This window comes from Oryx dammah, unplaced genomic scaffold (genome assembly GCF_014754425.2).
Source record: "Oryx dammah isolate SB20612 unplaced genomic scaffold, SCBI_Odam_1.1 HiC_scaffold_4, whole genome shotgun sequence".
In the NCBI taxonomy this organism is placed as follows: domain Eukaryota; kingdom Metazoa; phylum Chordata; class Mammalia; order Artiodactyla; family Bovidae; genus Oryx; species Oryx dammah.
In genome coordinates, this window is record NW_024070188.1 from 62656882 (window position 1) to 62669456 (window position 12575).

At 40.0% G+C, this 12575-nt stretch overlaps 1 non-coding gene across 1 annotated transcript; it reads left to right on the forward strand.

Annotated features, from left to right (window-relative positions):
- The first annotated feature begins 698 nt into the window (after positions 1–698).
- On the forward strand, positions 699–771 carry TRNAM-CAU. Its single transcript has one exon. It is a non-coding gene; the product is annotated as a tRNA-Met (tRNA).
- The last annotated feature ends 11804 nt before the right edge of the window (positions 772–12575 follow it).

The window sequence follows — 12575 nt, forward strand, 5'->3', positions numbered from 1 at the left end:
TGAATGCCTAGGGGTACTTCATACAATGGAGTACTATAGCACTGTAGAAATTTTTTTTTTTTCTATTTACTCCAGGAGATGCAGAGTTAAAAAAAAAAAATCTAATTGCAAGAGTATCTCTAATATCTTATCTTTTGTGTAAGCATGAAGAAATAAAAGTGAAAGTGTTGGTCAGTCAGTCGCCTCTGACTCTGCGATCCCATAGACTGTAGCCTCTGCCCACAGAATTCTCAAAGGCAAGAATACTGGAGTGGGTTTCCACTCCATTCTTGAGGGAATCTCCCCAACCCAGGAATCAAACCTGGGTCTCCTGTATTGCAGGCAGACTCTTTACCATCTGAGCCACCAGGGAAGGCCCTATAGAAGAAATAAGGACACATATAAATCTGTTTATTTGGGGGAGAAGAAACACAGGTAGGAAAACGCAGAAAACAATGAAATAGTGGCTACCTAGAATGGATGAAGGGGAACCAAGAGGAAGTATCAGGAAAGGAAGTGAGACTTCTCTGAGTATATACCTTTTGAAAATGGATCGCATGATGGCATTGCTGTGGGGGCAATTGTTTCAGATTACTTTAAAACATAATAACTTTGATTATTTACTCTAGGGGAAAAATAAAGAACTGCAAATATACCATGCATTTTTAGTCTATTTGATATACATAGTGATTTGAACATCAGTTCAGTTCAGTTCATTTGCCCTCTTAGCACAGTAGGCAGCGCATCAGTCTCATAATCTGAAGGTCCTGAATTTGAACCTCAGAGAGGGCAGATTCTCCACTTTGGGCTTCCCTGGTGACTCCGCTGGTAAAGAAACCACCTGCAATGTGGGAGACCTGGGTTTGATCCCTGGGTTGAGAAGATCCACTGGAGAGGGAAATGGCTACCCACTCCAGTATTCTGGCCTGGAGAATCCCATGGACTGTATAGTACATGGGGTCACAAGGAGTCGGATGTGACTGAGCAAATTTCAGTTTCACTTCATTTTTTTCAGTTCAGTTCAGTTGCTCAGTCATGTCAGACTCTTTGCAACCCTATGGACTGCAGCACATCAGGCTGTCCATCACCAGCTCCCAGTACTTGCTCAAACTCATGTCCATTGATTTGGTGATGCCATCCAACAATCTCATCTTCTGTCGTCCCCTTATCTTCCTGCCTTCAATCTTTCCCAGCATCCCAGTCTTTTCCAATGAGTCAGTTCTTCACTTCAGGTGGCCAAAGTATTAGAGTTTCAGCTTGATCATCAATTCTTCCAATGAATATTCAGGACTGATTTTCTTTAGGATTGACTGGTTTGATCTCCTTGCAGTCCATAAAGAAAGCTGAGGGCCTAAGAATTGATGTTTTTGAACTGTGGTATTGGAGAAGACTCTTTTTTTTTTTTTTAATAACAACATCACTCATTATCAGAGAAATGCAAATCAAGATGGAGAAGACTCTTGAGAGTCCCTTGTACTGCAAGGAGATTTGGGCATAACGATTCTGAAACTATTTCATGTGTAGTGTAAGACTGGGAAGATAAGTCAGTGCTTTGACGTTATTGGAAGTCAATATTCTCTTTCTGAAAGAAGTGAGGAAAAAAGTTAAGGTGGGGGAAGGCAATGAAGAACCTTTGAAGTGGGACTGAGTTTGAAGGTACCAGTACAACATCAGAATTTCTATTACATATATAGATAGCCACTGTGTGTGTGAACACTTGTACATGTGTATTTCCCTACCTCTGTTCTCTAGAAGGGTAGATATAAAGACACTTTGGTAGCAATGAGTGTATTTAATTCTTCAATTTTTGTTTCTAAATACTGTTCCCCACTATAGGAAAAAAGAGGTCCTTAGAGAATTGGCATATTCTACTATTGGGAAAGAGAAGGTACAGGATGAGTCTGGAAACTAGAAAACAAGAGAATGTTTCAAAAATAATTACAGGAACATATGAAAAAACATAGAGGAGCTAGCTTAAAGGGGCACCAAATTGCCTAATCTGGGCCAGTTTTAGCATTAGCATTAATAATGACAGGAATGGATTATAATGTATGGAGTTGGAATCTATAGATCCATAATATTAATAGCCAGATAGGTAAGAAGGAAGATGAAAAGGGGTAGTGAGAAACATTTCTTGCACCTAAATGTGGAGAGACTGGGTGGATGCAGAAAATTATTATTTTGCAACCATCACAGCAAAGACAATTAGGGCAAGAATCATAGAGTTTAAGAAGAAAAGTACAATGAAGAGCAAGATATTTGGAGGAACTTAAGAATCTCCTCGCAGATTACTCACTAGTTGCAAGAGAGAAAATAGAAAATACAGTGATGTTGTTTAATTAGATGGTCAAAATGGATTGCAGTTTAATTAGATGATCAAAATTAACACTATGAGGAGCAGAAGAACATATTATACCTGGGTTATCTGAGAAAGCACATCATCATATATGTGGTTTTCTAGCTAGGGATGCATAACCTGAATCTAATTATGAGGAAATATCAGCAAACCCAAAGGAAGAAACATTCTATAAAATTATTAATTAGCCTTTGTGGTGGAAAGTGGTATTTCCCTGGTGGCTCAGATAGTAAAGAATTCACCTGTGAAAGAGGAGCCCCGGGTTCAATTCCGGGGTTGGGAAGATCCCCTGAAGGAGGGCATGGCAACCCACTCCAGTATTCTTGCCTGGAGAGTCCCCATGGATAAAAGAGCCTGGTGGGGTTGCAAAGAGCCGGACATGACTGAGCGACTGAGCACAGTGGAAGGTGAAAATGTGAGTCACTCAGTTTGTGTCTGGCTCTTTGCAACCTGATGGACTGTAGCCCGCCAGACTCCTCCGTCCATGGAATTCTCTAGGCAAAACTACTGGAGTGGGTAGCCATTTCTTTCTCCAGGCATCTTGCCAACCTAGGGATCGAACCTGGGTCTTCTGCATTGCAGGCAGATTCTTTACTGTTTGAGCCACCAGGGAAGGCACAGATTAGATAAAACTACTACATCAGTGTTAAGTGTTTTGAATTCAATGACTGTATTATGATTATGTAAGGAAAAGTCCTCTTTTTAAGGAAATATTTAGGGGAAAAAAGGTAAAAGGAAGTATATAAGTATAACCTCTTGAATGGTTTAGAAAAGATAAAGAATACAGACACATACAAATAGAATAATAAAACAAATATGATGAAAGTGTTAAGAAATTGGAAATCTGGGTGAAACACGTGGACATTTCATGTACTGAAATTTTTTTTACCATACCGCATGGCTTATGGGATCTTGGTTCTCCAATCAAGGATCAAACGCAAACCTGCATTGCAAGTGTCTTACCCACCTGACCTCCAGGGAAGTTTCCTCATGTATTAGTCTTACAATTTTTCTTTAAGTTTGAAATTATCACAATTAAAATGTTTTCTTAAGTATATAATTAAAGATTTTATTAACTCAGACTGTTATTTGTTCAGTTAGTTTGAATTAGCAAGAAATGGCTCTAATTTGTTAAGTAACACCCCACGGGCCTGTGAAAAATTCCTATACTGGTGCTCACACGGTCCCTATGGGTGAATCACAAACCAGACATATCTGTTGTATGATCCTACTGGGACTTCTACATTCTGTAAATTTGAAGGAGCATGTTTGGGAAGAAAAGCAGAAGTTTCCTACTTAGGTCTAGAAAAAAAACACAGCTCATACACTTTGTATTTCAGAGCTAATCAAGTGGAAGTGTCAATGGGGAAATCCAGGGCAACTATAATTCCCATCATGACTAAGTGGGATAAAGTGGCATAAAGATTCAGAAAACAGTGACCCAGAGCTGACCTCAGGAAGAAATCACACTCAGATCAGATCCCTCATTTCCAGGATTCTTTGTAGTGTTCACCTAGCAGTTCATAAAGCTTACCATTTACTATAAACACAAGCAAAGATCACTACATATGTTTCATTCTCTCAGACAACTATGCAGTATAGTACCAAGCTAATTCTCAGGACTATATATGTTGTTTATATATTCTTAAGAAAGATAAGTTCAGATAGGGAAACAATTCATCAAATATAAAGGGAATATGTATGATCATCTTAAATGTGAGTGTCAGACACTAAAAATCTAATATCATCATTACTTTCCTTGGAATTTTTTTTAGCTCTAGAAAAGCTTAGTAGATTCTTAGCTTAAAGCATATTCTGTTCTTACACTTAGCACAAATGTGGTATATTCTTCAAAAGTTATCATTATTATTAACTAAGAAATACAAACAACATTGATTTCCTTCAAACTTATTCAATCCTTTTGGTCAAAAAGGAAGGCATGCTTTCATATGAAAGATAGATAAATCTTGGAAGTTGGCTGGCATTCTTCTCAGAGCATCCCTGATGTTTTTCTTTTTTTAATTTGAGAATAATTGCTTTACAATAATGTGTTGGTCCCTACCATACATCAACATGAGTCAGCCACAGGTATATGTATGTTCCCCCCTTCTTGAAACTCCTTCCCATCTCCCACCCCATCCCATCCCACTAAGTTGTCACAGAGCACTAGTACATGATTATTCGAGGTAAGAAAAGAAGTAGCTACATGGGAAGTCCATTCACTGCAAATAATAATGAATACAAATTTCAGTTCTGATTTTGCTGACTGTATGATTCTGAGCAAATAATTTATCTCTTTGAGCCTCCATTTCTTCATAAAGTAGAGCTTCTGAGAAGAGTAAGCAGAACAGTGAGGAATCTGGAAACTGTATTACTTAGAAAATGATTAAAAGAACTGGGATACCACTACACACATTAGGGTGACCAAAATCCAGAACACTGACAGCACCAAGCACTGATGAAGATGTGGAGCAACACAAATTCTCACCCATTGCTGATAAGAGTGCAAAATGGTGCTGATACCTTGGAAAAGTTCATCAGTTTTCTCACAAAACTAACACACTTTTACCATACAACCCAGACATCATGCTCCTTGATATTTACCCTAAGGAGCTGAACACTTAGGTCCACGAAAAGTCTTTCCATGGATGTTTATAGCAGCTTTATTCACACTGCCAAAACTTGGAACCAACCAAGATGTCCTTTTGAGGGTGAATGGATAAATAAACCATGGCACATCCAGACAATGGGGTATTATTCAGTGCTAAAAAAAAAAAAAAAAAAAAGATGAGCTATTAAACCCTGAAGACATGGAGGAACCTTAAATGCATATCACTAAGTAAAAAGGGGCTTCCCTGGTGGCTCAGCTGGTAAAGAATCTGCCTGCAATGTGGGAGACCTGGGTTCGATTCCTGGGTTGGGAAGATCCTCTGCAGAAGGGAAAGGCTACCCACTCCAGTATTCTGGCCTGGAGAATTCCATGGACTGTATGGGCTATGGGTTCGCAAAAAGTTGGACACGACTGAGCAACTTTCACTCACTCAAGTGAAAAAAGAGTCAATCTAAAAAGACTATATACTGCATGATTCCCAACGGTATGACATTTTGGAAAATGCAAAATTATGGAGACAGGAAAAGAATCAGTGGTTGCCAGGGACTGGGAATGGAGGTTTGTGGAAGAGGTGAATAGACAGAGAGAATTTTTAGAGTAGTGAAAAAAGTCAGCATGGTACTATAGTATCCATTGTCTAGATAGTATCATTAGATGTTTGGCCAAACCCATAAGGTAAACTAGGGACCTTGGATGATTATGATGTGTCAGTATAGGTTCATCAATTATGAGAAATGTACCATCCTTGTGAGAGATGTGAATAGTGGAGACAGGGTATGCATGTGCGGGCAGGGGATACATAGACTATCTTTATAGCTTCCTGTCTATTGAGTTGAAAACCTAAAATGGATCCACAAAATAAAGTCTTTAAAAAAGAAGAAAGAATTGGGGAGATATTAAACCAGACTTAAGGGGTAGTAGTAATAGCTGCCTTCCATTGTGATGAAGGAAGAGAGTGATATATGGCTTATGTGGCTTGCTGGGTAGAAGTCCATACGTGGAAATGCCTGGGAAGCGGATAGTAGATAAAGTCTTAAAATACTAAAGAATTTCTTACCAACTTAGCAGTGCAACATGGAAGGGACTGTTTAAGGGGTCATTAACGAGGTCAAAGGAGACCCTGGATGCTGAGAAACAGCAAAGTCCAACACCATGCAAGAGACTGGACCTCTTGGCAGCCAGACTCCTGACTCTAGCTAATGTAATTTTTCACTTAGTTTCATCTAAGATTGCATTAGCCTTTTTAGGAAATTAACGCAAGCCCTTGACTCATGTTAAGCTTGAGAACAATGAAAATCCACAGATCTTTTTCACCAGAATGCCTGCCAAGTCAGACTTCCTCAAACCTGTACATGCACAGCAAGTTCTTTATTTTCCTGGGTGATGTAAATAGGGAAAGGCTTAGTATAGGTAGTTGTCAACACATGAAAATTAGGCAGCTGAATAGGCAAATTACATAGCATGTACCAGTGAGGAACCAACTAAATTACATTTGTTAAGCTGATCAAACATTTTAATTTCTCAGAGGGGCTCACCTGACTTTCACACTCTTTGGGGGAGTCTTATAAAAGTGTTTCTATGCTGGTTCATAATCTAGGATCCCTCCAGAGCTATTTTACTGAGAGCCCCATTTTTCTTTTTCTACATAGTGAAAATTGTTTCTTTTTTTAAATATAATTTTACTTTCATTTATTTATTTTTGGCTGTGCTTGGTCTTTGTTGCTGCCCACAGACTTTCTCTAATTGCAATGAGTGGGGGCTACTTTCTAGTTACCGTGCCCAGGCATCTCATTGTGTCGGCTTCTCTGTTGCAGAGCACAGGCTCTAGAGGGCCACGGGTTTCTCTAGTTGCAGCACATGGACTCTAGAGCACAGACTCAATTGTTGTGGCACATGTTCTTAGTTGTTCCACGTCATATGGGGTCTTCCCAAATCAGGCATTGAACCTATGTCTCCTGCATTGACAGGTAGATTCTTTATCACTGAGCCACTAGGGAAGCCTGTCTCTATTGTTTTATCCAAGTTAAGGAAACTTCAGTTACTTGACAACTAAGTGAGTTTGAACTGCTGAGCATGGGTCAGTCTCACTAGCTTAGCAAATATTTATTGAGGGTCTGTCTACCATATGCTTTGGTTGGTACAGTGGGGAATAGCAAAGGAGGAAAAGACATTACTTTTGCTCTCAAATAACAGGGAGTCTACTTGGGAATACATACATATATACATACATGGAAGCAGTCTATGGTAAGAGTCAAATGAGTAAAGGTGATAACATTTATCAGAATTGAGAATATATCATTGCTTGAGCTGATTAGGGAAGTTTTTATAGACATAAGAGCTTAAAGGATGTTCAAATAATGATCTGGTCTCATTTTGGTCTCTCTTTTCCTTTCTCTTTCTGTTTCACCAAGCATGGATTTATTATAAGAATAAAGGAGTCTTAATAACTTCAAGAAGAGAAAGACAGCCAGGCCTCCAGAAGCAGCCTTGAAAGGTTTTGGAAACCCCCAAGTCTTCCTCTTCCATATCTATCTCTGTTTTTCTGGTCACCTGTTTTACACTTTCTCCTGTTACTTTGGTCCATGGAGAGGCAATCCCACAGCTCCAGAATTTACAGGTCATATTTTCCGCCACCTGCAGAGAGAGAATCCCAACTTAAAATGTCTTAGGAGGTGGTGGTAGTGAAGCTTGTTAGGTCAGGATAAATAATTTAAAAGATGGCATTTAGAAACAATTGACAAAAGGCAAAGAATTTAAGGTTCTCAGCTCACCACTAAATCTTTTCCCAAACATTTCTGAAAGATTCCTTCATATCTCCCTGATTTCTCAGTCTTTTTTGTAACCAGGTTTTGAGACATTTTTATGTGGAACACATGAGGTAAAGTATCCATCATTTAATTACTTTTGCATCTGCCCCCATCTATTAGTAGATAATCAAGAATTGATTATATTACTTCTTTGTTAAAGGGCTGTGTCTTTAATCAGGATAGAGCATGATAGAGTAAGATGCTAGCATCTTCCACATCCTCTCAAATGAGCAGATGGATGAGTTAGTGTGTTTAGTCTGCATTTCTGCTTATTAAAAATGGAGACCATTTCCTACAGATTGTTTTTGGGAGCAGGACCGTTTCTTGGGAAAAAGCCTATGAAATGAACCAGAATATTTCTTTTGTGATGTATAAAAGTGTTTGGAATTGGTTTGTACAAATCAGTATCTAATCAAAGTCCAAACTGTGTTTCATGGTTGAGACTTGATCATAAGGCAGCTGATCAGCCTCCTTCCTCCCTACTCTACCTTATTATGTCATGGGTTTACTGAGTCACTAAAGGTCTTTTAGATGGTATTGACTTGATAAAATGTGTTTCAGGAGTACTGTAGCCAGAGTGATGACTTTATTGAAAGAAATATAATACTAAAGTCTGGCAGAGTATATAAAGAAAGATTGCTGTATTCTGGGCGAGAGATGATTGTGGTCTGAATTAGACAGTCACAACAGGGAATGGACGGAGGAATTCATCTTAGATCCAATCCAAAGGATACTTCCAAATTCTGAAGAACATTTCAGCAATTACCAAAGATATGTTGTAACTTTAAAAGTGAGAGTAATATTTAATAAGCTTTTATTCAAATATTTAGGCAGTATCATTAAGTGGTGATCCCTCTCTGAGGAAGTGTTCAAGAAAGAGCTAGATGACCAGTCACTGGGGATGATGTAGTCTTAAGGCAAGAATCTCTTAGTTCCTCCTTCTTATCCTTAGCAGGTAATTGTTCAACCAGCATTTGAAGAGTAAGGGTGAGAGGAAACACACAGCTCTCTGAGAGGCCCATTTGGGGGCTCAGTTCAGTTCAGTCACTCAGTCGTGTCCAACTCTTTGTGACCTCATGGACTGCAGCACACCAGGCTTCCCTGTCCATCACCAACTCCCAGAGTTTACTCAAACTCATGTCCATTGAGTCAGTGATGCCATCCAACCATCTCATCCTCTGTCATCCCCATCTCCTCCCGCCTTCAATCTTTCCGAGCATCAGGGTCTTTTCAAATGAGTCAGTTCTTCCCATCAGGTGGCCAAAGTATTGGAGTTTCGGTTTCAGCATCAGTCCTTTGAATGAATATTCAGGACTGATTTTCTTTAGGATGGACTGGTTGGATCGCCTTGCAGTCCAAGGGACTCTCAAGAGTCTTCTCCAACACCACAGTTCAAAAGCATCAGTTCTTCCACACTCAGATTTCTTTATAGCCCAACTCTCACATTCATACGTGACTACTGGAAAAACAATAGCTTTGACTAGATGGACCTTTCTTGGTAAGGTAATGTTTCTGCTTTTTAGTATGTTGTCTAGGTTGGTCATAGATTTTCTTCCAAGGAGCAAGCAACTTTTATTTTCATGGCTGCAATCACCATCTGCAGGGATTTTGGAGCCCAAAAAAATAAAGTCTGTCACTGTATCCACTGTTTCCCCATCTATTTGTCATGAACTGATGGGACTGGATGCCATGCTCTTAGCTTTATGAGTGTTGAGCTTTAAGCCAACTTTTTCACTCTTCTCTTTTACTTTCATCAAGAGGCTCTTTAGTTCCTCTTCACTTTCTGCCATAAGGGTGGTGTCATCTGCATATCTGAGGTTATTGATATTTCTCCCGGCAATCTTGATTCCAGCTTGTGCTTCCTCCAGCCCAGAGTTTCTCATGATGTACTCTGCATATAAGTTAAATCAGCAGGGTGACAATATATAGCTTTGACATAATCCTTTCCTGATTTGGAACCAATTTGTTGTTCATGTCCAGTCCTAATTGTTGCTTCTTGACCTGCATACAGATTTCTCAGGAGGCAGGTCAGGTGTTTTAATCTCTTGAAGAATTTTCCACAGTTTGTTGTGATCCACACAGGCAAAGACTTTGGCTTACTCATTAAAGCAGAAGTAGATGTTTCTTTGGAACTCTCTTGCTTTTTTGGCCATCCAACAGATGTCAGCAATTTGATCTCTGGTTCCTCTGCCTTTTTTAAAACCAGCTTGAACATCTGGAAGTTCACAGTTCTCATACTGTTGAAGCCTGGCTTGTAGAATTTTGACCATTACTTTGTTAGCGTGTGAGATGAGTGTAATTGTGCGGTAGTTTGAACATTCTTTGACATTGCCTTTCTTTGGGATTAGAATGCAAACTGGAGCCACTGTCAGTACCTGCTCCTCAACAGGACTGTGAGAAGAGAAACACTCACAGAAAATGACTCAGCAGACACAGCACGGGTCTGACACAGCGCCGCTATGATGGATCCTCAACCTCTCCATTTTGGGGCTGAGCATCTGTAATTATTAGAATGTGTCTCTTGGCAATTAGCCCCAAGTCAACACAGTTGGCCTTGGTTCTACTGTCTAGGACTACATAGACAAAAGTTCATTCCTCAGCATCTTCTCTTCTCGGGGTCAAAGCTTCCTTAAACTGCTTCTCATTTCCCATCTTCATTCCTCTTTTCTAGCCATGCTTCCAATTGTCACTGCCCTTTTTGGAGCTTGTACCCAGAACTGCACACCCTTTATGATGGGTTGTCTAACCTGAGCAGGGTAGAGAGGCTGTGGTCTCTATTGTTCCAGGTACTGTATTTCATTAACACAGCAAGAAATGACAGTTGAGGTTATAGAAGCTCCTTAAACTCTTCACTCACTTTGAATCAACAAAATTCCCAAAGGTATTCTTTGCATATGCTGCTGTTTGAACATTGTATAAGTGCTTCCCAGGTGACTCAGTGGCAAAGAATCTGCCTACAATGCAGGAGACCAGAGTTCAGTCCCTGGGTTGGGAAGATTCCCTGGAGAAGGAAATGGCAACCCACTCCAATATTCTTGCCTGGAGAATCCCATGGACAGAGGAGCCTGGCAGGCTACAGTCCATAGGGTTGCAAAGAGTTGAACACAACTTAGCGACTAAACCACCACTGTTTAAATGTATATACCTGTGAAGCTCACTTTGGAATCTAAGTATAAAACTTGATATTGACCATATTGCTTGTTTACTTGTTGGAGTTTAGCCACTGTTCTAATCCATCGAGTTCTTTTTGAACCTGAAATCTTACACCTGGGGTTTTAGTCATTCTTTTCAATCTTAAACCATGCAAAACTTTAATTAAAAAGCCATCTCAGCCCATATTAATTGAAAAAGAAATATAGATAGGATAGGGCTGTGGATGAAAACCCTGGAGATCTCTGTCCAGGATGGCATGGTTTCGTGTGTCATTTCCTTGGATGTGGTCCCTTACTAGTTAAAACGCCTTTATTCTAGCTCCCAATTTTCCTTCTCATCTCCAGGGATATTAGAGTTCATTAATATTCTCAGCCAGCAGTCTTCTACTGGTTTATCCAAATAAGGACTCTATGGATAGATGAGGTGAGTCCATCATGGCTTGTTTGTGGTGAGTCAATGCTGTTTCCTCATCTCTCCGGAACAAGCTCCCCAGACTGTGGTCCAGAGGCTTCACCTTCCTCTCCATTGAAAAATCAAGATCACAACTTCACTCTTTTGGAAGCTGTGACTTCACCATCACAGATTAGCACAGCAAAGTAACCTTTATTCTGGCAACTTCTCTTAGATAGTTTATTTTTCCAGACCAAGAGAAAAACTCACTTAAGGCCCTGGGTTTCAAGAGTCTTTCACCAGAGTTTGATCCAGTATTGCAGGTCTGCAGATTATTCTCATCGATGAAGACAATGGGACATCGAGTAGGAGCAGAACAATGTGCTTTTTCTCCCTGCCTCCTACTGACATTACACCATTTGTAATAGCCCTGCAGCAAATCTTTGCCTTCCTTGTTCTGCTTCCTGCTTTGAGCAAAACTCAGATCTCCCCACTGTGCACTTGAGCACTTTCAGCAAGTCTTATGTTCTACTACACATTAGGCACTCTAGACACTGGATAGGAGCTCACATGCACAATTCTTCTTAATTATTCACTTTCCCACATTTTCTGTGTGTCTTTCTCAGATCTGAGAGATCTGAATTCTGAGTCAGGACTTTGCTTAAAGCTTGTACCTGCTCAGATTAGTTGGGTGATTAAGGCCAGCTGCCTTAATCTCTCTGAGGCTAAGTGGATATAATCATTCATTACTTCACGGAGGTAATCTCACATCTTACGCAGTCATGAGTAACTGAGATGACATATATGTTAACTAACTGTCTTGAGTGACATCTGATACATGGTGGGTATTCAGGAAATGTTCATTCTTTTCCTCTTTGCCTTTCCCTCTTCAGTCCACCAACCACTTCTCACTTGCTTTTAATGATTCATTCAGGATAAAAGTTCCTCTTATAGTTTCTTCTCATTGTTGTTGTTGTTGCTTTGGGGAGACTCCGTATCCAGCAAGGTAAGACTTGACCGAGCTTCTGTCCTCAGTGTGGATGAATCCAGCTGTCAGTGAAGTAGAAATGCCCCGTCATTGCCACATCTTGCCTCTCTGCTGATTTTGCAATCTGGGTCATTTCCTCCATCTGGTCAGGTGTTAACTCTAAAAAATGTTTAGAAAACTCTGAAAACATATTCAGCTCTTGGCGCTTCGTTCTTCTTGTGTTTAGCTTTCTGTTCCTTTTACGTCACGGGGATATTTTTTCTCATTCCACCTAACTCAATTCTGAGGAGC